We start from the raw sequence: 25,814 nt of genomic DNA, 5'->3' as shown, positions 1-25,814 counted from the left end.
GATATAACTCTGTATTATAAGGCACACAGATAGACAGGGTTGTAGACAGTTATAAAACATGTAAAACGATATAACTCTGTATTATAAGGCACACAGATAGACAGGGTTGTAGACAGTTATAAAACATGTAAAACGATATAACTCTGTATTATAAGGCACACAGATAGACAGGGTTGTAGACAGTTATAAAACATGTAAAAACGATATAACTCTGTATTATAAGGCACACAGATAGACAGGGCTGTAGACAGTTATAAAACATGTAAAACGATATAACTCTGTATTATAAGGCACACAGATAGACAGGACTGTAGACAGTTATAAAACATGTAAAACGATATAACTCTGTATTATAAGTACACAGATAGACAGGGCTGTAGACAGTTATAAAAACATGTAAAAACGATATAACTCTGTATTATAAGGCACACAGATAGACAGGGTTGTAGACAGTTATAAAACATGTAAAACGATATAACTCTGTATTATAAGGCACACAGATAGACAGGGTTGTAGACAGTTATAAAACATGTAAAACGATATAACTCTGTATTATAAGGCACACAGATAGACAGGGCTGTAGACAGTTATAAAACATGTAAAACGATATAACTCTGTATTATAAGGCACACAGATAGACAGGGTTGTAGACAGTTATAAAACATGTAAAACGATATAACTCTGTATTCTATGGTACACAGATAGACAGGGTTGTTCCAACAGAGGACATTTTGCCGACTGAAATGCTCCAGGTTTAAACCTTGAAATAGCGTGGCTTCTTTACATGAATCTGTACGATTCAAGAGCAACCGAAAGATTAGGGTTAAGTGTCCCAGAGAAACAGTATCCGGGTGGAGGGTCCCCACCCGTATTAACCACTACCCGACAATGTTTCTCAGGGGGAACCCTAAAGTAGCAAGCCTAACTTATATTTGTCCAACGGTGATTATATTTTCCCTGGATCAGATCGATTCCTATCCGATTACATATGACATATCAGGGATCAAATCTGCGCTTGAATAAATGTGTTGGTGTTTAAACGGGACTCACGTGTTGGGTGTTCGTGAGACGCTCAATTCCACACGGATAATATAGAGGCAGAGGCCGGTATATTCGCGTCGTCTGGGTTTATGGCTGATGACAAATGTGTGATTGATAGTTGACCAGAGCAATGTGGGATCTAGTGCACTGTGTAGCCCATATTGGATATTTGTGGGATGCGATGTCGGCTCATGATTTGCACTGTAACATAAACTGTATATCCACAGCGATCTACAATGCCCAGTGTATGTTACATGGGCTGTGTTGTAACATGCGGGAGACGCGCAGCAGTTCTCCCCTCCAAAGACATCTACATATCGAGTCCCCATGCATCCAACAGCACAGCCCCGAGATGAACATCACCACCAGTAACTGATGGTGGTGTGTACTCCTAGATGTGCGATCAGGGAAACAACAGAACAGTCAAGCACCGCACTAATCTTCTGATCGATCAGGTGTGAAATGAACATATACAGAGACACACTACTTGGACATACAGTACGATTACTGGGGATTTTGTAGCTTACCTGTAGAAACGTGTAGCTAAACCATGTAGCATTTAAGGATTGGCTACTGACTGGTGGAGGTTGGACTGGAGGAACGTGCAGCTGGTCACAGATCATGCCGACATATACCAACAGTGCTATGGATGGGTGATGCTATTAGACTGCTGGAGACTGCTACTGTACTGCCAGAGACACTATCTGCTACTGCTGGAGACTCTGTCTGCTACTGTACTGCCAGAGACACTATCTGCTACTGCTGGAGACTCTATCTGCTCCTGTACTGCCAGAGACACTATCTGCTACTGCTGGAGACTCTATCTGCTCCTGTACTGCCAGAGACACTATCTGCTACTGCTGGAGACTCTATCTGCTCCTGTACTGCTAGAGACACTGTCTGCTACTGCTGTGGACACTGTTTGCCACTAGACTGCAGGAGACACTGTCTGCTACTGCTTAGGACACTGTCTGCTACTGCAGGGGACACTGTTTGCTACTGCTTGGGGACACTGTCTGCTACTGCAGGGGACACTGTTTGCTACTGCTGGGGACACTGTTTGCTGTTAGACTGCAGGAGACACTGTCTGCGACTGCTGGGGACACTGTCTGCTACTAAAGTGCTTGAGATACTGTTTGCCACTAAACTGCTGGATACACTGTTTGCTACTAGACTGCGGGAATCACTGTCTGCTACTGCTGGGGACACTGCTACTAGACTTCTGGAGACACTGTCCGTTACTGCTGAAGACACCGTGTTTGTTCTTAGACTACTGGAGACACTCGAAGGGTGCGTTATATTTGTGATTAGCCGTACATTATCGACCTCACCATCGATTGTGTGATCAATGTCAAATATGACGGATTCAGCGAACGTTTTTGGAATGGCTAATGCATGTCAAAATATGACCATTGCAAATAAGGACAGATTCTGCTACGGAGTCACTACAACGCGGGCGAGGTCCTAAATAAGCATGAACCAGGGAGAAAAGAATGAGGCATACTGAACACACAGCTGCTTAACTGAGTTGGACTGTGAAAGTTGTGCCCGGTGACGATGTGTTCACATGGTTTCTGAAGACTGTGCCCGTTCTGTATGGACTGTCCTCCATGACTGGACGATGTCACTGGTGTCCCTGGTCATATTGCCAAAATGTCTTAAGGCATGTCCATAGCATGGCAACTTTCTCTTAGAAGGTACATAAACACAGTTGAGTCATACCATGGCTTAAATGATTACATCTACTTCATTTAGGAATGGTGTTGAAGTACCCAGGAAATGAGCTGTGTCGTCAATGGTTCTTATTCAGGTACACACGCACAGGAAATTCGAACGACATATATCGGATGTGTCGACATATCGATTGAGAAGAGTTCTTAGGGATTAATGGTAATTGTCACGGAGCAGACAGACACATAGACCAACAGAACAGGTATATTCATTTTCAAGAAACTAAATTGCCTCACAAATCGATAAGACTCTCCTGATGCAATGGATCGACACCTGTCTTATCTATTGAGGAGGTTTTGGACAATCAGCTGGTTGTAGTATGATGACGAGGACAACGGCTCAGTGATACAAATGGCTTTGTTTACGTATTTCACATGCCCTTCTGTGATGGAGACAAAGTACAACCGCAACTGGTATTAGCAGTCCTGACATTAGACATCTGATAGATACAAGGCAGCTATGTGCCACACGTTGATTTATTGGATTAATATTCTCCTCATCGATTTGTCAGACACCATTGTTTGATGACACTTGCCATGATGTCAAGTAGTAGCAAACACTCGTCATAACTTCTGTCGTGATTTATTCCTGATTAATTTCCATTTTCCTTGATTTATCAAGAACGTGACAATCGGAACTAGAACGGCAATGGTTTGAAAAACTAATGCCAAAAACATAGCGCGTACATTATATCCAAACCATCAATCAATAACGAAGTTTCACTATGGCTGTTAATGGGAATAATGGTGGACAGGATTGCCGTTGTTCATATATGGAGAAACAAGTTGAAACTTTGACGGATATTATCTCTAACATTTCTTTCTTCAAAGTAGAATACATGGACTATATTCTGCTTACATGGGATCAGATGCAAGACTTACAGACACAGCTTGTAATCAAGACTCCGTCAAGCTCACTAGCGAGGGTATTTCAATAGGCATTTACAGTAGGCAGTTTCCCACTTGTTTCGTAATGAACTCATGTAGAAATATTATCATTTTATCCCTTGTGGATTTATATCAGAGGCAAATCAATAAAATCGATTTACAATTGTGCGTTTCCCGGAAGAAGAATGCATATTTGCAAGTGGTAATAACTGGTTAAAATAGAGGGGAGGCTTTAAGAACCGAGGCGTCATCTTGCTGCCTGTTTGAAACATGCCTCTGGATTTGAACATGTTGCCACTGAGAAAACAGCCCCCAAGAGGGGAAAAAACCGGACTCGTCTGCGTGAACATTATGTGTGACGTAATTAGGGGATATTTACTATTCTAATTTTAGCAGTCTTTTTAATGGACTCTGAATTTATGCGCACATGATATGGAAAACATTTTGCGAGTGAAAATGATCTGGCAGTGAAGTAATCCTATGCTACCTGTTGCACCATAAGCAAATCAGTTGATGTTATGCATTGATGGGATTGTTGCGTAACCATGACAACGCATCCGTTTTCTTTACAACAATGATTCATATGGGAATATTATATCTGGAAATGTCTGACTTTTCACTGATGGTATTTAGGAGGTCGTTGTTGTTCTAACACCAATCGACAAATGGTGTGTTGCCTTGCATCGATAGACTTTCAGTGTGGCTCATTATCATATTGTTTGGGATTCCATATGACGTAACAAACACACACGTTATCAAGGAAACACGGAAATATCGGCCCTACACGGACGGGCTTCATGTCGAGGACTCAAGTGTTGGGGATTGCAGCTTGCTTTGTAAAACGCACCGAAAAATAAAGGAATAATTTAAGGAGACAAAGGCAAGGAGGCATCGTGTTCGAACGATCCAAATTAAGGTGACTTGTATCATTTGACATTACATGCAATACGAGCCATGGTGGATACTTTATACCATATACCAAGGAGACTGGCGGGTCGGATTAATTATTAATACACCAGCATCAACGTTTAGTCCTTGTGTGTATGAATATAAACGGGAGGATCTACAGTAATTGCTCCGAGTGTATCGGCCGTACTGTCCTGCAGGAGAAACAAACAAGTGAGCGAACATTTGATGTTGTCGGTTTGTCTGATGTGACACGAAGTCTATTGAAGGTGGATGGTGCCACACATACTGAATGCAATATACACTGTGACTCTTGAAAGGACCGTCGCTCAAAGGCGACCAGGCAAATCAACATCGGTATGACTGTCGTCAATGACACTGATTGAACCAAGCATGCAATAGCAGGATACAAGTGCAAAGAGGACATTAATTTAATACTGTGTGTTTTCATACACGAAACTCTAAATGGTTCATATGGAATACCGTAAGCATTATTTTTGAAGGAAAGGACTGAAGATATTGAATGGCATTCGACATTGAAAGGCTACAGAAAATCTGACCCAAACCAAGGTGACGATCACGGCAATGCAATAATGAAATTTGTTGACATTTCAGTGAGTTTTGGTTGACTCTAGCGATGGCAGTAATTAAGTCCCCAAACAGCCGGCTAAGTAGGAGTAGGTCATATCAGAAGCAAGTGTTTAGCGTGTCACCATGCTCAACGAAGACATAATTTGTGAGACATAAACATCTGAGATCCGTTATAGGGAGTTTTCCATGGACAATACTCACGATATTTCTCAATGTCGTAAATCAGACATTCTATGATCATAAATCGGAATGGGGTCTATGCACGAGGGCTTACTGGGAGGGACCCAAGGGCTCCTCACTACGATGTACAAGGACGTGTGGGAGGTGCAGGGAGTTCATGAGGAGGAACAGACAACTCGGGAAGAGGAACAGACGGCGAATGAAAAGGATCAGACGAGAGATCAGGAATCGGGTTTTAGCAGGTAAGGTGTGAAGGGCATGGCTATGAAGTAGTTAGGGAAGTCGAGTGGACATTAGGTTGTAGACGTGAGATAAGGGCCAGCATTTGGTCATGGCCTCTATTTGAGAGTGTGTACTTTTTAGACTGCTGTAGTTTTACGAGTATTTTGGAGAGGCTGTGTGGCTGGTGAGAGCAGAGTGTGAAGTGCTACATGACGGCTATACTCATATACCTATTGAAGTAGCTGCCGTCGTGTATACCAGGTTCCCATGTCTACATTCATGTTTGGTTGATAGGGCGAACGTCAGCGTCCTTTACACATAGGAAACAAATTGCTGATTCGCGTGAACATTGTGGAAATGGATGATTGATGAAGTTGTTAAACACCATAGCACCTGGTGGTAGTAACCGCCATCACTGAGTAGATCTCAGTCAAGAGAGTTGCTCTGTTTACTTGAGGGATCTCTGTCACCAGACGACATGTAGGATGTAGACGTGTTTGTGAGATTGTGTAATCGCCATGGCACTTGGACATAGAGGACACAGCTGGGCTATTCTCGGGTGGCGACTTTCATTTAGACATAACAAACGTTGACTTCGACATTCGTTTCACACGGGAAGTTGTATGCAGTAAACTGCATATGTATTAGCTCTATCGTAGGAAGTCCTACTCGTGTTTTAACGGTGTTATGACCCGACACAAATCTAAGCAACTGTTAACAACGGTATTACATTGCCACATCAGTTAAACAGTTAGTGACATTGTAGAGGAACGCATTATCTGGTACTCATGTTTTCTGCGGCGGGTACCGACTGGATACCTGGGAGAAGACCAACCATCACTCCAACAGCCAACATGCGGGACAGTGTGCGTGATGTCTATAGGCAACACTGGCCATTCTCATCCTCGCACATGCGCAGCAGGAAGGAACTGCAGAGGTATATGTAAAATACTGATAACACAAACAATACAGTTGTGTTATGCAGCCATACAATAATGCAGAATGATGATGTTATAGATCTTTAATATTCTAGACCAAGTCATCAAGAGATGATGTTTACTTTTGTGATCGCTACTAAAGCTGTCGTTCTCACTCTATATAGCACAGGTATGTTCTGCTAAGCTACCAGGGACTAATCAGGTGCCCCTTATGTTATGCTAATGAAAGTAGAAGAATGTTGTTTTATTAAGTAGTGTGCAATATTCGAGTACATTTGTATGTCATGGTGACACTATAAGCGAGAACACACAATGAAACCACACAATCTTCATTCATCTTCACAGGCCAGTCCAGTGGACTTGTTCTCACACCACCCATATCCTAAATGTGCATTATGTGCAAGGATTTGAGAATGAGAGATTTAGACATGTGATTATTGAGAAAATACTGACAATGTGACCTCAAGGAAATCTTTTAAGACATAACGATGAGAAATAAAGTTCATCTTCGTCTCACTTCCAACAACACAGATGTAATCTTGATCTTCTATTAAGGTACTTCCTTAGTTAGCTTTAATCGCATAAAACTTGACTTTTAGCGTTACACCGGTTCTTTATTATTTATACATATCGTATCCTGAAATGACTTAAAACATCCGTATTGATAATAGTGTTTGGGGATATATTGTGGTCGCTGGCAAAAACTGAAGCATGGACAGCGCAGTTGTTGTCTGCCAATGTAACAAACACACAATTATTGTAATATGATACCTTACTGTGTGCTTCCTGTGACACGTGCTTTATGTAGCTGTGTCAGGGATAAACTGCCAAACTAGTCATTTTAATGTATTTGTAGCGTTTGATTAATCTCCAGGAGAATATCTGCTGTTGCACGTTTGCTGGTATAAATATTCCGTGGATATCATATGGTATACTCTGATTGAGATATTGTGTATGATGGATATCATATGGTATACTCTGTTAAAACTATTCCGAGAGATTAATGTCGTATGGTATATGATAACAGAAGTGCTGTGTCATATTCGCTGTGAACGTGTGATCATACTTTTTAGATGATACAGGTTATCTGGGACTTGTAAATCGTACTAGGATTTACAGACTATTTTATAGTGCTGCACAACCCTCTGTTCCAACATATGAAACGTATGTACGCTGACTATTTTTCAAGTACATTTTTATTCATATTTCTGTGCGAGGTGTTTCTTTAGCATCGATCTACACACGATCCATATAAAGAATTATTATTCATTGCAAGGGAATCAATAGTGTTAATTGCCTACCGTCATGCAATGTTACAATTCTCAGTGATGTCGTATTTTAATCAGTGTTCAGAATCTAGGACTGTTCATGTAACTGCACATTTTGATGGGGAATATATCATGCTGCATGCATATGTTTTACTTCTGCTTAGTAGTTTTACTGCCACACTGTAAATAACCAAACACCATTTCTCCGCAAGGTAATTGTACATGATACCTCTCCAGATCGCTGACAGTTTTACCACGACAAGTGTTTTATTTTCACGTTTATGATAGTTCTGTTCCAACAATACCAAGTCAGAATGTATGACGCCCCTCTTGTTCATCACGAGTGTTGTCATAAACATCTCATCGGTGACCTAGTTACGTCACAAACAACGCGTTGCCACTGGTAATTACTGATGCACTTCAGCTGCTTGTATTATAAACTGTTTGGAAAGATGTATATATGTTGTAATATCAATATATCTACTTAGTATGGCTAACCACAGCCGACATATACGGGGCGGGTTCCTCTACAGACATCAGTAGAAAGTGTTGAATCTCAGCAGAGAAGCCAGGGTTCCTCTACAGACAGTAGAAAGTGTTGAATCTCAGCAGAGTAGCCAGGGTTCCTCTACAGACAGTAGAAAGTGTTGAATCTCAGCAGAGCAGCCAGGGTTCCTCTACAGACAGTAGAAAGTGTTGAATATCAGCAGAGTAGCCAGGGTTCCTCTACAGACAGTAGAAAGTGTTGAATCTCAACAGAGTAGTCAGGGTTCCTCTACAGACAGTAGAAAGTGTTGAATCTCAGCAGAGTAGCCAGGGTTCCTCTACAGACAGTAGAAAGTGTTGAATCTCAGCAGAGTAGCCAGGGTTCCTCTACAGACAGTAGAAAGTGTTGAATCTCAGCAGAGTAGCCAGGGTTCCTCTACAGACAGTAGAAAGTGTTGAATCTCAGCAGAGTAGCCAGGGTTCCTCTTGATAGTAGAAAGTGTTGAATCTCAGCAGAGTAGCCAGGGTTCCTCTACAGACAGTAGAAAGTGTTGAATCTCAGCAGAGTAGCCAGGGTTCCTCTACAGACATCAGTAGAAAGTGTTGAATCTCAGCAGAGTAGCCAGGGTTCCTCTACAGACAGTAGAAAGTGTTGAATCTCAGCAGAGTAGCCAGGGTTCCTCTACAGACATCAGTAGAAAGTGTTGAATCTCAGCAGAGTAGCCAGGGTTCCTCTACAGACAGTAGAAAGTGTTGAATCTCAACAGAGTAGTCAGGGTTCCTCTACAGACAGTAGAAAGTGTTGAATCTCAGCAGAGTAGCCAGGGTTCCTCTACAGACAGTAGAAAGTGTTGAATCTCAGCAGAGTAGCCAGGGTTCCTCTACAGACAGTAGAAAGTGTTGAATCTCAGAAGAGTAGCCAGGGTTCCTCTACAGACAGTAGAAAGTGTTGAATCTCAGCAGAGTAGCCAGGGTTCCTCTTGATAGTAGAAAGTGTTGAATCTCAGCAGAGTAGCCAGGGTTCCTCTACAGACAGTAGAAAGTGTTGAATCTCAGCAGAGTAGCCAGGGTTCCTCTACAGACATCAGTAGAAAGTGTTGAATCTCAGCAGAGCAGCCAGGGTTCCTCTACAGACAGTAGAAAGTGTTGAATCTCAGCAGAGTAGCCAGGGTTCCTCTACAGACAGTAGAAAGTGTTGAATCTCAGCAGAGTAGTCAGGGTTCCTCTACAGACATCAGTAGAAAGTGTTGAATCTCATCAGAGCAGCCAGGGTTCCTCTACAGACAGTAGAAAGTGTTGAATCTCAGCAGAGTAGCCAGGGTTCCTCTACAGACAGTAGAAAGTGTTGAATCTCAGCAGAGTAGTCAGGGTTCCTCTACAGACATCAGTAGAAAGTGTTGAATCTCAGCAGACCAGCCATGGTTCCTCTACAGACATCAGTAGAAAGTGTTGAATCTCATCAGAGCAGCCAGGGTTCCTCTACAGACATCAGTAGAAAGTGTTGAATCTCAGCAGAGTAGCCAGGGTTCCTCTACAGACATCAGTAGAAAGTGTTGAATCTCAGCAGAGCAGCCAGGGTTCCTCTGCAGACATCAGTAGAAAGTGTTGAATCTCAGCAGAGCAGCCAGGGTTCCTCTACAGACATCAGTAGAAAGTGTTGAAGATTCGGGTTGTGAGGGGTGTTGATGTTTTGCTTACGTAATATAAGCCGGTCTGACAAACCACCAGCCACCCAGAAACCACAACCATGGGGAACAGTCTTCCACGCCCCATGCAATTGTTATCCTATCTTAGCGCTCCAACTTTTATATGCCTCTCAAATAAGTTAACAAATGGAAAGGGTTCCTCTACATACACCAGTAGAAAGTGTTGAATCTCAGCTGACACACACCCTATATGTGTACGAGTGTGTGCACGTGTGCATCTGCAGTTAGAGTGTCCATATAACCACATTCCGTGCACCATGTCTCGACATTATTGGATCTGTTACAGAAGGGCTATATTTTGTTAGTGAACAGTGTACTTTGAAAATAACCTCTTTACCCAAATGAGGTGGTGCTTGTATTAATTTATCCGTTAATTGTGGCGTGAAGGGTTTTCAATGCGTTAACAATAATTTCAACCTGTGCACAATGCAGAAATTCTGCGTATTAACACATAGTCTTCTTTCATGAAATAACTGTGTGAGTGAGTGCAATTTAAACCCGCGTTGAACAGTATTTCAGTTATATCGGGGGTGGGTGGGTGTGGGTGGGGTTCACCACATGGATACAATGTGGGAAGCCCATTTTAGATGTACCCCGCCGTGATATTGCTGGAATACTGCTAAATGCGGCGTAAACAATCTAAACTCACTCACACAGTTATATCAGCAGTGTGTGGAAGGAGCGCCTGAAGGGGGCAGGTCCCTACCATTGGTGAATACGGTTATGGTGCTGAAAAAGAGCATAATCGAGAATATAATGAGAATCTAACATTCAAAACTCACACCTGAGACGAGGGGGTTACTTGTCTCCTTTCTTGAAACATTAATGAAGGGGAAGTACGTATAATATGATACCCTTAACTTCACTCCACGTCAGTCCTGTCTATCGTGTCCTACACAATGTTTAGCTATATTGTCCATGTATAAAGAAGTAATGGCCGCGCTGTGGCTGCTAGGATTGCAAAGGATAGTTGTTTTTATGTCTATTTCATGTTCTGTGTAATCACCCAACCTGTCCTCCTGTTTAGATAGCCCTTTATGTGTGTGTCAGGGTTAAGCAGACAGTTAGTATTCCTTGTGTACATGAGTAACAGCTGTCTTTGCAGTGAAGACCTGCAACCAGATGAAAGAAAATTCTTCATTAATCTCAGGGTGGAACAGTTCCAGGCCATGACTAACATGTCGTTAACTTGAAAGAGAATTTAAACTTAAGCTATTATGTGTTCCGTGGCCCTGGTTGTGAATGCATATCCTCTTATTCGTAAGCCCTGATGAAGGATAAATCTCCTCCATTGGTCTTGAAAATCCTCCTTGGTCGCGGATCACAATGATGAGGTATTGAGACTTTAGCTCCGTCTTCAGGCCATGTTGGATGTTGATCGTAGCCCTACTGCGCCACCACGTTTACAACAAACGTTCACTCATAGGTGTTCGTGTCTTGGTCGATAGATGTTTGAAACTCTGAACGTTTTTAAATAAGGACCACACTCTGACTCAAAAAAACTTCACTGGCAATATGCCCATCATTTCCAGATTTTAACACGTGATATTTTCGCCGAAAATGCCAATATTCTTCAGGATGTACGAATTACGAATTGTACCTGACAAGGACCGCAACAAACAGTAAATCTATTGAGTGATGAGTTCCTGGTGTCCCGACACGGCAGTTCACTGGAAGGAATGGGCGTTCATTAATACTTTCGTCCAAAGTGACTGCCCATCATTGCATATGTGAAATTGTATTAAGAGACAAGACATCATCCCTTCTCTCTGATATGTCGACACAGCCTGATAATAGATCGGCTCTTCTTATCTATCGATGTTTTAAATCCCGCAGGCCCCCTGTGGTTTCCCGCCCTAACTCTGTCACCAAGCGGAAGCGGACGACACAGCGATGTTCTTTGCCCTTCACACCTGGACCGCAAGCAGACGACGGTCGAGCAGATGACACTTTTAAGGCAGACGAAAGTTTGCAGAGAGTGGACATGGCTGCGAGAAACGGATTTTCACAGCTAAATATGGTGAGTAAAAGCTGCAGATTTAATGTAGAATGTACCGCCAGTTCTATCACACGTCTTATCACACGAGGGACGTGGATACAAAACATTACAGGAAACCATTAAGTGAACCAAACGTATGAACCAGATTCTTGTCTGTCATAGGGAATTAGGATTCCTACACTCCTTCAGTATACTGTCTCATTTAAGAAACACTAGTTTATGTGCATATGAACAAAATTAACAGATAATGTTAAAATGACTTTACATATTGGGATGAAACACGACAGCCAGTTGTATATCCGGCACAGCTCATTTAGGAAGATGAATCACAGCAAATCTAGCTCAAATAAGGAGCTTTCTTTATCAAATACTGTTTTCGTCACATTTCGCTAATACACACACAACGTGTACACAACATGTCCACAACGCTTTCAATACAATATCAATATGCAACACGATAAAACATGCCGCCTTTATGAGCAGTTCTGTCTGTGCCCGAAGTCGGATCTCGGAGTGTTATCTCTAAAATTTATTCCACCGAAAAATATCCTCGGGCTATAACGGCCCGCATTATAAGCTCAATAAATACCTCAGCAAACACACAGGCCGGGGAATAGATGGTGCGTATCTTGACATACTTGGTTGCTTGTGGCAAACATAATGAATTTACAAACACACGATAATCCTGTGGAATATAGTTTCTAGCTATATGAAGTGTACTTTTGTGTTGGCTGTGTGTGATGTAGTGTGGTGTGGCGCGGCGAAGTGTGGGGTCACAGGTCAAAATGAAATGTTATAATGTTATGAAGTGTGGTGTTGTGTGTAGTGAAGTGTGGTGTTGTGTGTTATGTGGTGCATTGTGTGTTGTAAAGTGTGGTGCAGTGTGTATAGTAAAGTGTGGTACAGTGTGTGTAGTGTAGTGAAGTGTGGTGCAGTGTGTGTAGTGAAGTGTGGTGCAGTGTGTGTAGTAAAGTGTGGTGCAGTGTGTGCAGTAAAGTGTGTATAGTAAAGTGTGGTGCAGTGTGTATAGTAAAGTGTGATGCAGTGTGTGTAGTATAGTGTGGTGCAGTGTGTATAGTATAGTGTGGTGCAGTGTGTATAGTAAAGTGTGGTGCAGTGTGTGCAGTAAAGTGTTTATAGTAAAGTGTGGTGCAGTATGTGTAGTAAAGTGTGGTGCAGTGTTTGTAGTATAGTGTGGTGCAGTGTGTGGTGCAGTAGTAAAGTGTGGTGCAGTGTGTGTAGTATAGTGTGGTGCAGTGTGTGTAGTAAAGTGTGGTGCAGTGTGGTGCAGTGTGTGCAGTAGTAAAGTAAAGTGTGGTGCAGTGTGTGTAGTATAGTGTGGTGCTGTGTGTGTGTAGTGTGGTGAGTATGTGTGTGGTGGTGCAGTGTGTGTAGTAGTAAAGTGTGTGTAGTATAGTGTGGTGCAGTGTGTAGTAAAGTATAGTGTATAGTAGTAAGTGTGGTGCAGTGTGTGTAGTATAGTGTGGTGCTGTGTGTAGTATAGTGTGGTGCAGTGTGTGTAGTAAAGTGTGGTGCAGTGTGTGTAGTAAAGTGTGGTGCAGTGTGTGCAGTAAAGTGTGTATAGTAAAGTGTGGTGCAGTGTGTATAGTAAAGTGTGATGCAGTGTGTGTAGTATAGTGTGGTGCAGTGTGTATAGTATAGTGTGGTGCAGTGTGTATAGTATAGTGTGGTGCAGTGTGTGCAGTAAAGTGTTTATAGTAAAGTGTGGTGCAGTGTGTATAGTAAAGTGTGGTGCAGTGTGTGTAGTATAGTGTGGTGCTGTGTGTGTAGTATAGTGTGGTGCAGTGTGTGTAGTAAAGTGTGGTGCAGTGTGTGTAGTATAGTGTGGTGCAGTGTGTGTAGTAAAGTGTGGTGCAGTGTGTGTAGTAAAGTGTGGTGCAGTGTGTGTAGTATAGTGTGGTGCAGTGTGTATAGTAAAGTGTGGTGCAGTGTGTGTAGTATAGTGTGGTGCAGTGTGTGTAGTAAAGTGTGGTGCAGTGTGTGTAGTAAAGTGTGGTGCAGTGTGTGTAGTAAAGGATGGTGCAGTGTGTGTAGTAATGTGTGGTGCAGTGTGTGTAGTATAGTGTGGTGCAGTGTGCATAGTAAAGTGTGGTGCAGTGTGTGTAGTAATGTGTGGTGCAGTGTATATAGTAAAGTGTGGTGCAGTGTGTGTAGTAAAGTGTGGTGCAGTGTGTGTAGTAATGTGTGGTGCAGTGTGTATAGTAAAATGTGGTGCAGTGTGTGTAGTAAAGTGTGGTGCAGTGTGTATAGTAAAGTGTTGTGCAGTGTGTGTAGTAAAGTGTGGTGCAGTGTGTGTAGTATAGTGTGGTGCAGTGTGTATAGTAAAGTGTGGTGCAGTGTGTGTAGTATAGTGTGGTGCAGTGTGTGTAGTAATTTGTGATGACTGTACTGTACCAAAGAAGTGCGATTAACGTACAAAAACAAAACATTTCGTCCCCCTCAGTGTAATGTACTTATAATACAATACAAAGTGTGTTCCTAACCACATACACCATAAACTGTCCTGAAACAAACACACTGTGTTCATATAATAAAGAAGTTGTTATCCATAACACCTCCCTAATTACGTCATCTGGAGACTGCCAGTTTTGGGATAACACCGGATTGTTATCCATAAAGAATCTTACTTTCTTATTACTCACCAACTTCTAAAATGCCAGTCAAACAGTTCATAATCATTAGATGAGCAAAGGATTAACCTGCACAAGTAGCAATTGCTCATGTAGGTAGCACTGAATTAATTTAGGATAAATTAACCCAATTTCATTTTCACACAGACCTATTAGTCCTAATTAGTGATAGTAGTTGTCCCAATTCTGGCAGTGCAATTTCCGTATGTCCCATTTCTGGCAGTGCATTATAACACCTCCCTAATTACGTCATCTGGAGACTGCCAGTTTTGGGATAACACCATTTTGATTTTTCGCACCTGAGTTCAACTTCGGGTGACATCCAGACTTTAATCCCTTGAAACAGCAACGCCAAAACAACGGTATCAACCTGTTTCGTCTAATTTCTAAAACAGGCAAACAGTAGTAATTAGACGACCCAGGCATAGTCAGGGTTGAGTGACTTTGCTCGTTAGACGAAGTAGGCATGTGGACCAGTCCATTTCAAACTTAACAGGGGTGTTACCACAAAATAAGAACAAAGACAACATAAATATATTTCATCAAACATTTTTATTATTTATTGTTTTACTGTACTTATTTGCATATATATCTCACACATATATAACGTTCACAAATATATAGAAATATATTTTATCATATATTTTTACTTATATTATAGTTAGTTGCACAAACATCTGCAACTTATCACCACACACACATATATACAAATCATATATATTTCATTATTCAAAAATATACATAAATATATTTTATCATATATTGACTGTATAGTCTATTACAGAGACGTCATTGCTTAAATGTTCGTCTTTTGCACGACGAAGACCTTGGTCAACTGCCACATACTGTCGGCGTCTTGATGGTCCACGTCTGTTTCCTCTCTGCTGTGCAAGTTTCACCTCAGTTGTAGACTGTTCCCTCTTGATGGTCCACGTCTGTTTCCTCTCTGCTGTGCAAGTTTCACCACAGTTGTAGACTGTTCCCTCTTGATGGTCCACGTCTGTTTCCTCTCTGCTGTGCAAGTTTCACCACAGTTGTAGACTGTTCCCTCTTGATGGTTCACGTCTGTTTCCTCTCTGCTGTGCAAGTTTCACCTCAGTTGTAGACTGTTCCCTCTTGATGAGCTGAATGAAATCAAATATGTTCGGGTGGCATGGGGTGAGGGAGTTGATCTTGTTGTGCCAACCTTCAATGTTGTTGTTTGTTATGTGGCCATCATTAGCAAAGTGGTTCCAAGTCAGTTGGTCCCAGGCTCCCTCAATCCATGTTGTTGTCACATAGTCCATAAACTTGACACAGGCCTCTCCCTCAGGACTTTCACTGATAGCCTCTAGCCACACATTTTCGACTTGGTCAAGTGGCACAAAGGGAAGGGCTTTAGCTCGGCTCACCAGTTGATAAAAATCTCCTTTCTCCTTAGTCCGAGATTTTGAATCTTCATCTCTCATATTGCAAACAAGCTCTCTACACTGTTTTTATGTTCGTCTATACTCCAACTAGAAACTCCATGTATTTAGTTTACTTAATTAACTTGCATTTCCTGATTAGAAAATAAACTTACTGCTTGTAATCTCTTTATTGTCAGATCACTTGGACATATCTTAATTGATAAACCCCTTTAGTTAATCTAATCTCATTAGTAAGCATCTTGAGACCGACCCCCAAGATCTCCAATAGCCTCTCCCAAACAGATTTTACGGGTCAGTGACTCCACGGCTCACACTGACCCATGGAGAAATCACTCATGCGTGGTTAGACAATCCAGGTATAATTGATGTCCAAGATATTTTTATGGATTAAACCTCTTTTTAATTTCTCTCACGACGTTTCGAGACCATTCCATGTCCCTTCATCAGGTGAACTGGCAGTTAGGACTCATAGTGACGACGTCATAGTCCTAACTGCCAGTTCACCTGATGTAGGGACCTGGAATGGTCTCGAAACGTCGTGAGAGAAATTAAAAAAGAAGTTTAATCCATGAAAATATCTTGGAAATCCAGGTATAGTCAGGGCCTAAAAATTGGACGAACCGCGTTGTAATCAAAACAACATATCACATCAAAGGATTTTTACCCTCAACTCCTAGGGGTCGACGTTTCGGTAAGACACCCTCATAGGAGAGTAACATTGGCTTACATCTGGCCGACATCATCCTTTCAGGACATACATAGTGCTTGATGATTGTTAAACTGGTGACAGAGTAAGTCAGTGTGCGCTGCAGCCTTGAAGCGGGATTCTTGTATCTCGCGTGATTCTAGTTTCACCATCAAATATTTAGAATATTTGGGAGATATGTATAGACGGCGGCGCTGATCTGTTCTTGGTTACAAGTGGTTTATTATTGATAGACGGGTACATTTGATCAATGTCGTCAGACCTGGAATAGGGCGGCAAGTTATACGTCACGACAGGCTTGCAGAATGTTGAATTTATACACACACATTTCGTGATCCTGTACCAGGACATGTGTATAATGTTGAGGTGTTGGCAGCTAAATAGTAGTCATAGTTCACATATTGCCAATTTGAAACCCTAATCTGCGCTACTCTGGCCATATCAGTATTAATAGATCGATAATCGATATCAGGATTACCTGCAGATGTCAGACATGCGAGAAGCTCAGCTCGTACACGTACAAATAAGTGATTGATTAGATATTGATCTTATTGAATGATTCATTCTTACTGAGATTGCGTAAGGTGACACAGGGGGGTCGGGAGGAGAGAGATGTAAGGAGGACGTGTGTGGAGGGGGAGTGGGGAGGAGTATTTATAACAATCACAATTTGTCTTCTGAAACCACTTAAGTGGCTTTACGCGAGCTACAGACATTAAAGAATTGATGTGAATAAATTCATATTTTATTGATGTGTCAATATCGGATTCAACAAAATTATTTATCTGGAGCTAATCAATCGGAGATCGTGTAGTCGTGTTACAAGCAGCACCTTTCACGGCGGTCATTAGACTATATCTGATATTATTATAGCAAATCAATTTACCTTATTGAATTTGTACATTGTGCACTATACAATTGTACACTGTTCTGTGCACCCAAACCATTGATGTCCTGTTGAGACATTAAGACATACATCCAGTTCAATTCTTTAAGTTCGCACCAGTTTTTGTAGGAGCGGTGGGCTAGTCTAGTGGTTAAAGCGTTTGCTCGTCACACCGAAGACCCGAGTTCGATTCCCCACATGGGTACAATGTGTGAAGCCCATTTCTGGTGTCCCCCGCCGTGATATTGCTGGAATATTGCTAAAAGCGGCGTACAACCAAAGTCATGTACTCTTACTCAACTTTTGTATATGAGGAACCCTATAGGGAAGGCTAGATTAGAAATATTTAAGTTTCATTTATCGAATAACATTTGACCTTTCCAACTAATTTCCAGGTGTTTCTTCCAAGACGCTAGTTACTTCACTTACTCTATGGCACTGTGACACAATAATGGTGTATTTTATATTTAAGAATACCTTGCATCGGCTTGGCTGGTCACAGGACGAAACTGGCGTCACAAGTCAAAATGAAATACAAGATGACGGTAAGTGTTTTGGCTGAGGTCTTCTGAATCTCGAGGTGTAGATTTGTGTACATCTGCAGGTCACCTCAGCAGTGAGCTCCCTTGATTTTACACGTTTGTCAATGGTAAGTTTTTTATTTTCCACATAACCTCTGAAACCACGAGGGCAGTGAAGCCTTCACTATGGGGGAAATTGCCTGAATTAACTAGTTCCGCGGGAAGGAACCCAGTTAATTCTGATCCGATTTGAAGCATTTCCACGAACCACGGCAGCTACAAGGACTTCAGCCTCGTCAGGGCAGCACTACGAGTACAGGTGGGTCAGGTGTACTTCATGGAGACAGAAAGGGTTCTACGGGTTCCCCAACCATGTGTCGCACCAACGTTGCCAGCTGTGTCCCCATTACCACCCTTGTGTCGTCTGTAATTACCAACCTTACCTGTTGCTTTCATCAAACACACGCTAAGCAGGAGAGTTACCTCCCTTGCCTATCTCCGCCATGGTGTTTTAAATGCAGTTTGTACTTCTTTCACAAACCGCCAGTTGAATCTGTACTACTTTCTCACATCCATCCATGTACTTGGAGTGGAGTCCACTCTCTTCAACAAGATCCTCAAACTCGCGCATCGCGTATACATTATACCAACTAGACCCGGTTAGAACAACCCATGCTTGTCGTAACAGGGCGGTCAACCTCGGTGATTTGGTTGATGCATGCCATCGCATCCCAGATGTGTAGACAGATCCTCACGATCTCAAACACTGGATTGCTTTGTCCAAACTAAAACATTTACAGACCGCCGTCATTAATCTGGGATATTGTTGCGTGCGGCGTTAAACAGCAAACACTAAAATATAACAGCTCAGCCACTCAAATGAGAAACAAAATTAATAATTTTTCAATATTTATGAGGATGAAAAGCTGGTAACAATACACATTATATTTATGATATGTTACACATTCTGAACAACGCTACCTAATTGTACAATAAATGGCGGTGGCGTTATAACAAAGGATTCCAGTTTTACACTCTTGTTGATATTGTGTATATTACAGAAAAAGAACGTTCCTGCGCTAAAACATAAACTAGTACTGGAAGTAGGCCAGGTTTTAGTGGCCATTATATATTAATAAAAGACACGTCAATCGACCATTATACTAAGAGTAAGGAAGACTTGCACTGGTTTTATATAGTCTCCATCCATCAGACGACTCCTGCGGGTAATCAGGTTAAAGTACGACATCCGCAACCTAAGCGTGTCGATAGGAGCCTGAATGGATCAGATGGTCACATACTACAACTGCTACTCCTCCTCCTTCTACTACTACTGCTACTTCTACTACTACTACTACTACTACTACTACTACTACTACTACTACTACTTCTACTACTGCTACTAGCTACTGCTACTGCTGCTACTGCTACCTGCTGCTACTACTACTGCTACTGCTACTGCTACTACTACTCTACTGCTACTGCTGCTACTACTACTACTACTGCTGCTGCTGCTGCTGCTGCTGCTACTGCTACTACTACTACTACTACTACTACTACTACTACTACTACTACTACTGCTACTACTACTACTACTACTACTACTACTGCTACTGCTACTACTACTGCTACTACTACTACTACTTCTACTACTACTACTACTACTTCTACTACTACTACTACTACTACTACTACTGCTACTGCTGCTGCTGCTACTGCTGCTACTGCTACTGCTACTGCTACTACTTCTACTGCTACTACTAACAACAACCACAAAACCAAATGACATACAACTGCAAGCTGCCTCAATAACAGGAATAAATGACATACAACTGCGAGCCTCAATAAGAATAAAGGAGATAAGATTGCAGGCCTCAGGTGAAGAATATTTGACAGATTGTCACGAACTCAGACTTGTGTTACTTGTGTTACAACAGCACAATGTTTGGTTGGCAACTCCGGTGTATATAGGACCCACAGTTGACGGACCTTTTCACAGTACACAGAAAAGACAATAGTCTTCAATTTACACACACAAACAATCGTAAGACAACAAGCGATTACAATCGGGGGCACCCGAGTGTCCTCCATGCACGCAATGTCTACAGCAAGAACAAAGACACATACGTCCAGGTACCGAGCAGCTGAAGAGATTCTCACTAGATGCAAAGGAACTGATACATTTCTTGTTAGAGCGTATACAAGATCTACAAAGGGCTTTCCCGACCTGGTTGTTATCAAGCAATTATTGCGAACAGGGCACCTCTGTTCAAATTCATGTTAGCTTTTCATAACCCCTGTGTTCAATTTGCCTTCAGAAAAGACGGGCATTAAGAGCGATCTTTGCGCACTTTGGGGAATGGCTCATTTGCGATGTTTATGATTCTGCAATGAGTTGGCGTATTCAGGAACTTTGTAAGGACCCTTTTAGAGATCGGTATTATTCGTGCCGGCCGTTTAGGCATGCCCTAATTCGCTGGGCCCATAGTGACCTGGTCTAATGGAGGTCACTCCGTTTGAGGAGTCGGGGAGGACTGACGACATCGTCATTGTAGATGTCTTCGCTACAACGAGAGTGCCCACCTTTAGAAGGATGGTATTCTACCGCTTCTTTCCTTTACGGTACTGTTGGTCTGAGTGTACGTGAATCAACTTGAATCACACACTTGCAAAGTTTGTATTTATACTGAAAACGGAGTATATGGTGTTATCCTCTCCATCAGCACACCAACTGTCAACACAGAGTGTAGATATACACTGGATAAGTGATACTTTCGTACTTGAGTTCTGGTATACCCGGAGTAATGTGTGACTACAATTTGAATACGTCCGTCTGGTCATTCCTACGGAAGAACAGAGGAAGTAAAATCGCACCCAATCAACACCCGTTTGCTGGTAAGTACTGTTTGATTGTATTGTTATCAGGTACGAGCAACGATCACTGTGAGAGAGGTGACACGCATGTAGCAATAAATACGTTGAAGGGTTACGAAGGAAATGAAATCACACGAACTTGTACAACATTTCATAAAGAAATACACACTGACTTGAGAAGGTTTGAAGATAGCCACGCCTGTGGGGCGATTGTCTCACGTCTTGCCGAGTAGTAACATACTAGTATACTAGGAGTAGATACTGATTTACTGTCAACGTCAGAACATATAGCCTTCAACCCGAACACAACTATTTCAGACAAGGCGTTGACAAAAGACCCACCTGATGTAAAGCCATGGTTTAATGAATTGGGGGTCATGTTTGGACACCCATTGCTGCAGAACAGCTGTTAATGTATTACAATACAAACTTTTACGGGAGTATGTTATCACCACCCCGTGCTCATGACACTCAACCATCGTTACCGTCTACGACCAGCGCTACATTAGGCTTTCGTCCCACGCTGCCGTCGCTAGATATAGGTGCAACACCTTCAACCTTTGTTAAACACAAGGTGTCATATGAAACCCGTGTCACATGAAACCTGCTGTTAGCAGCCACAGTGCCACTTGTTATATCTACAACTTTGTTACAAATTGTCAGTTGGTTACAAGGGATAAACCTTACAAATTGTCAGTTATTCCATAAACCTTACAAATTGTCAGCTGGTTACAAGGTATTCCATAAACCTTACAAATTGTCAGTTGGTTACAAGGTATTCCATAAACCTTACAAATGATCTTATTTCATGTTGCAGTATGAGTATAGAATGTAGAGAATGTGCTACTTTACATCCTGTATGATTTGCAGTAGTGAGAACCAGTCCACACCTGGGCCTAGATTTTCGAAGCTCTCTTTGCGCTAAGATAGTCGTAAGTGCCATACATTAAAATTAACTTACGACTATCATAGCGCTAAGAGAGCTTCGAAAATCTAGGCCCAGTAGTATGTGTCATCACACACCGACAACAGTAGTGAGCACCAGTCCACAGCAGTAGTGTATGTCATCACACACCGACAACAGTAGTGAGCCCCAGTCCACAGTAGTAGTGTATGTCATCACACACCGACAACAGCAGTCAGCACCAGTCCACAGCAGTAGTGTATGTCATCACACACCGACAACAGTAGTGAGCCCCAGTCCACAGTAGTAGTGTATGTCATCACACACCGACAACAGTAGTGAGCCCCAGTCCACAGCAGTAGTGTAGCCCCAGTCAGCGGTAGTGTATGTCATCACACACCGACAACAGTAGCGAGCACCAGTCCACAGCAGTAGTAGTATATGTCATCACACACCGACAACAGTAGTCAGCACCAGTCCACAGTAGTAGTGTATGTCATCACACACCGACAACAGTAGTGAGCCCCAGTCCACAGTAGTAGTATATGTCATCACACACCGACAACAGTAGTGAGCACCAGTCCATCACACACCGCAGTAGTAGTAGTAGTGTATGTCATCATCACACACCGACAACAGTAGTGAGCACCAGTCCACAGCAGTAGTGTATGTCATCACACACCGACAACAGTAGTGAGCCCCAGTCCACAGCAGTAGTGTATGTCATCACACACCGACAACAGTAGTGACCACCAGTCCACAGCAGTAGTGTATGTCATCACACACCGACAACAGTAGTGAGCCCCAGTCCACAGCAGTAGTGTATGTCATCACACACCGACAACAGTAGTGAGCACCAGTCCACAGCAGTAGTGTATGTCATCACACACCGACAACAGTAGTGAGCACCAGTCCACAGTAGTAGTGTATGTCATCACACACCGACAACAGCAGTCAGCACCAGTCCACAGTAGTAGTGTATGTCATCACACACCGACAACAGCAGTCAGCACCAGTCCACAGTAGTAGTGTATGTCATCACACACCGACAACACAACCGGGGAACCTAGACAAGCATTGCGCCAACAGGAGTTATGGGTTGTAACACCTGCCCATTGATCACCCAGAAGATAGTCTCACGGTCCCACATTTCATGGAACCTGAACTGCTGTTGGAGCTGGACAGAAACAGAAATTGATGACGCCCTGATTGTAGATATAGCTAAACACACTGTCGTTACTATCACTTTGAAGGTAGATCAACTTGCTCTTACATTTTATAGCCGCCATAAAGTTAAACAGAAAAGTGAATGGGAAGTTATTATTCATGCAGGATAAGTGAGGCATTTGCACATTTATGTTAATGCCAAGTAATGTTAATGTGGCCTACAACACAATACGATATATACTCATCTGGGTGACCACCTTCCGGTCAAGCTGACTACAGTAAACCCCCTGAAAATATCAGTCCATTACTTTGTGGATGTGATAGTCTGTTGTTGAACAGACTTCCCTGTGAAGTGTGACTTCCCTGTGACGTGTGACATCCCTGTGACGTGTGACATCCCTGTGACCTGTGACTTCCCTTTGACCTGTGACTTCCCTGTGACGTGTGACATCCCTGTGACCTGTGACTTCCCTTTGACCTGTGACTTCCCTGTGACGTAGTGACATCCCTGTGAACTGGGACTTCCCTGTGACCTGGGACTTCCCTGTGACCTGGGACTTCCCTTTGACCTGGGACTTCCCTGTGACCTGGGACTTCCCTTTGACCTGGGACTTCCCTGTGACGTGTGACATCCCTGTGAACTGGGATTTCCCTTTGACCTGGGACTTCCCTTTGACCTGGGACTTCCCTTTGACCTGGGACTTCCCTGTGAACTGGGACTTCCCTTGACCTGGGACTTCCCTTTGACGTGGGTCTTCCCTGTGAGTCTGGGCCAGGAACACCAGTGGTTAACAGTGGTGTCTTGTAACTCACGGATCCCAGATGTGGACGCCAAGACAACGGACAATGACAATGAACTTTTGTGTATTTGGTAAATGTCTACACTGATGAACAAATAGTTTCTTTCCTTAATCGCAAACTGAAATCTATAGAACAAGCAGTTGGAATCTGGGACGAGAATGTGTCCCTTGTGGGTAAATTCCTTTGACTCGTTCGACACTCGGTACCTATGTAACATATGTTATATTTGGGATTACACTTTCTACTCGGTACCTATGAAGTTCAATGTTGCAATGTGCGTTCAACAGTTTTTGCAGGTTCTATTGTTATAGACGATATTGCAGGGTATTATCAAGGTAGAATGGAGATATGATAGGCTGGATAATCCAAGTTGCACGTTGTATAGCCAGATTAATGCAGGTTCTTGTTATGCTATAGATCTCTAGCTAGTGACGTACATTGTAAGTGTCAATAATTGACGAAAAGTATTTTAATATTTTATCGGTTTTCTGGAGACGGTTTCAAAACCGCGTTCCCAGAAATACAAACCCATTCAATGGAAGCCGCATACAGAGCGCTAACAGGTTCAACACGAGCCCTTCTATACAACACTCAGTGTGCTATGTATTACATATACTATAGGAATTAATACACAACAATCTTTCAAATATAGCTTTAGTAAATGTGAATAATCATGCTGAATATAATACTAGGAACATGTACACTGTGTATCTGGTCTAGTGTATTTACTGAGGCGTACATAATCTAGGCAGACATTCACCTCGACAATACAGGCATAGATTGGTAACAATATTTGTAAAAAGGTCATAGTTTAAAGCCACTACTGCTATCTCCAACAACTGTTTCCGAGGTGCTAGTTAGCTGGCAGTGTTGTGCCACCAGGCTAAAGTATCCAGTACAGACTTATTTACATCTCCTCACAGACGTAACACTCATGTACCTGTATTCTATACTTGTGATGAAAGTGCTTATCATTTAACATTTGTAAAGGAACGGCTTGTAGATCTAGCTTGACACCAGGGCGTGCATGCCTGTAGTGCATGTTGGGAATACTTTGTATGTACATTTCTAAACAACAAGCGCGTGTATTGGGTGTAAGAGTATAACAGGTATGCTGTGCTGTCTGTTGAATGCACACTTACCAACGTGAGCTCCATTGAGCTATTGTTGCAGTGCACACACCATTGTGTAATGGGCGTCAACCACATGACAATGATGTTGAGTTTCCACAACTGGGACAGTACAATGCTTTAAGCAAGGTGTTGGGTTCTCTCTCCGTTGTCAAGTGCCTCAGTCTGCTGTTGCCTTGCGCTACAGCCGGAGGTAAACTGTCTGTCTCATGCAAGTGATGAGTGCGCCCTTATCTGTTGGTGAGTTTTCCTAAAATTGTGTCGTTCTAACAATATACTATTACGCCATTGTAGTCAGATAGCCATGGGCGGTTGTATGCGTATAGTAGTAGGCACGACTTTCAATGCTTCCACCTTTTGTCGAAATCAAAGCGTTTTGAAGACCGTATTTCTAGCCTAAATTGCTGTTACAACTGTCTATGTGGTATTGCAATAATGTTTCATTAGAATTGCTAAATTCATGATTGTTACTTCGCGTAACTAACTCTTGACCGTCACAAAATGGCACATTTGTTAATGTTGTCGTCAGTTAAAGATGGGTGACCAGAATTGAAACTGTATAGTATGTGTGTCCTGTCCGCCACTGCTAAATACAGGACATGTGAAGAATTTGCTATTGCGTTATGAAGGAAAGCAAAATTATTATTGTGCTTTAAATCAATCATGGTCGGGTACATTGCAATGTAAATTTATATTGAATTATGGTGTTATGGGGAATGTTCTGTGTTATAACACAAGACAACATTCTCCTCTTTCCATCTAACTACCACTGTAAACTAGAAGTGCCTGAGTTCAAACACATTATCAGAT

Source organism: Haliotis rubra, unplaced genomic scaffold, assembly GCF_003918875.1.
Source record: "Haliotis rubra isolate DU_JTF1 unplaced genomic scaffold, ASM391887v1 Scf12, whole genome shotgun sequence".
In the NCBI taxonomy this organism is placed as follows: Eukaryota; Metazoa; Mollusca; class Gastropoda; order Lepetellida; family Haliotidae; genus Haliotis; species Haliotis rubra.
The sequence above is the reverse complement of the archived record's forward strand: the minus strand, read 5'-3'. Positions refer to the sequence as shown.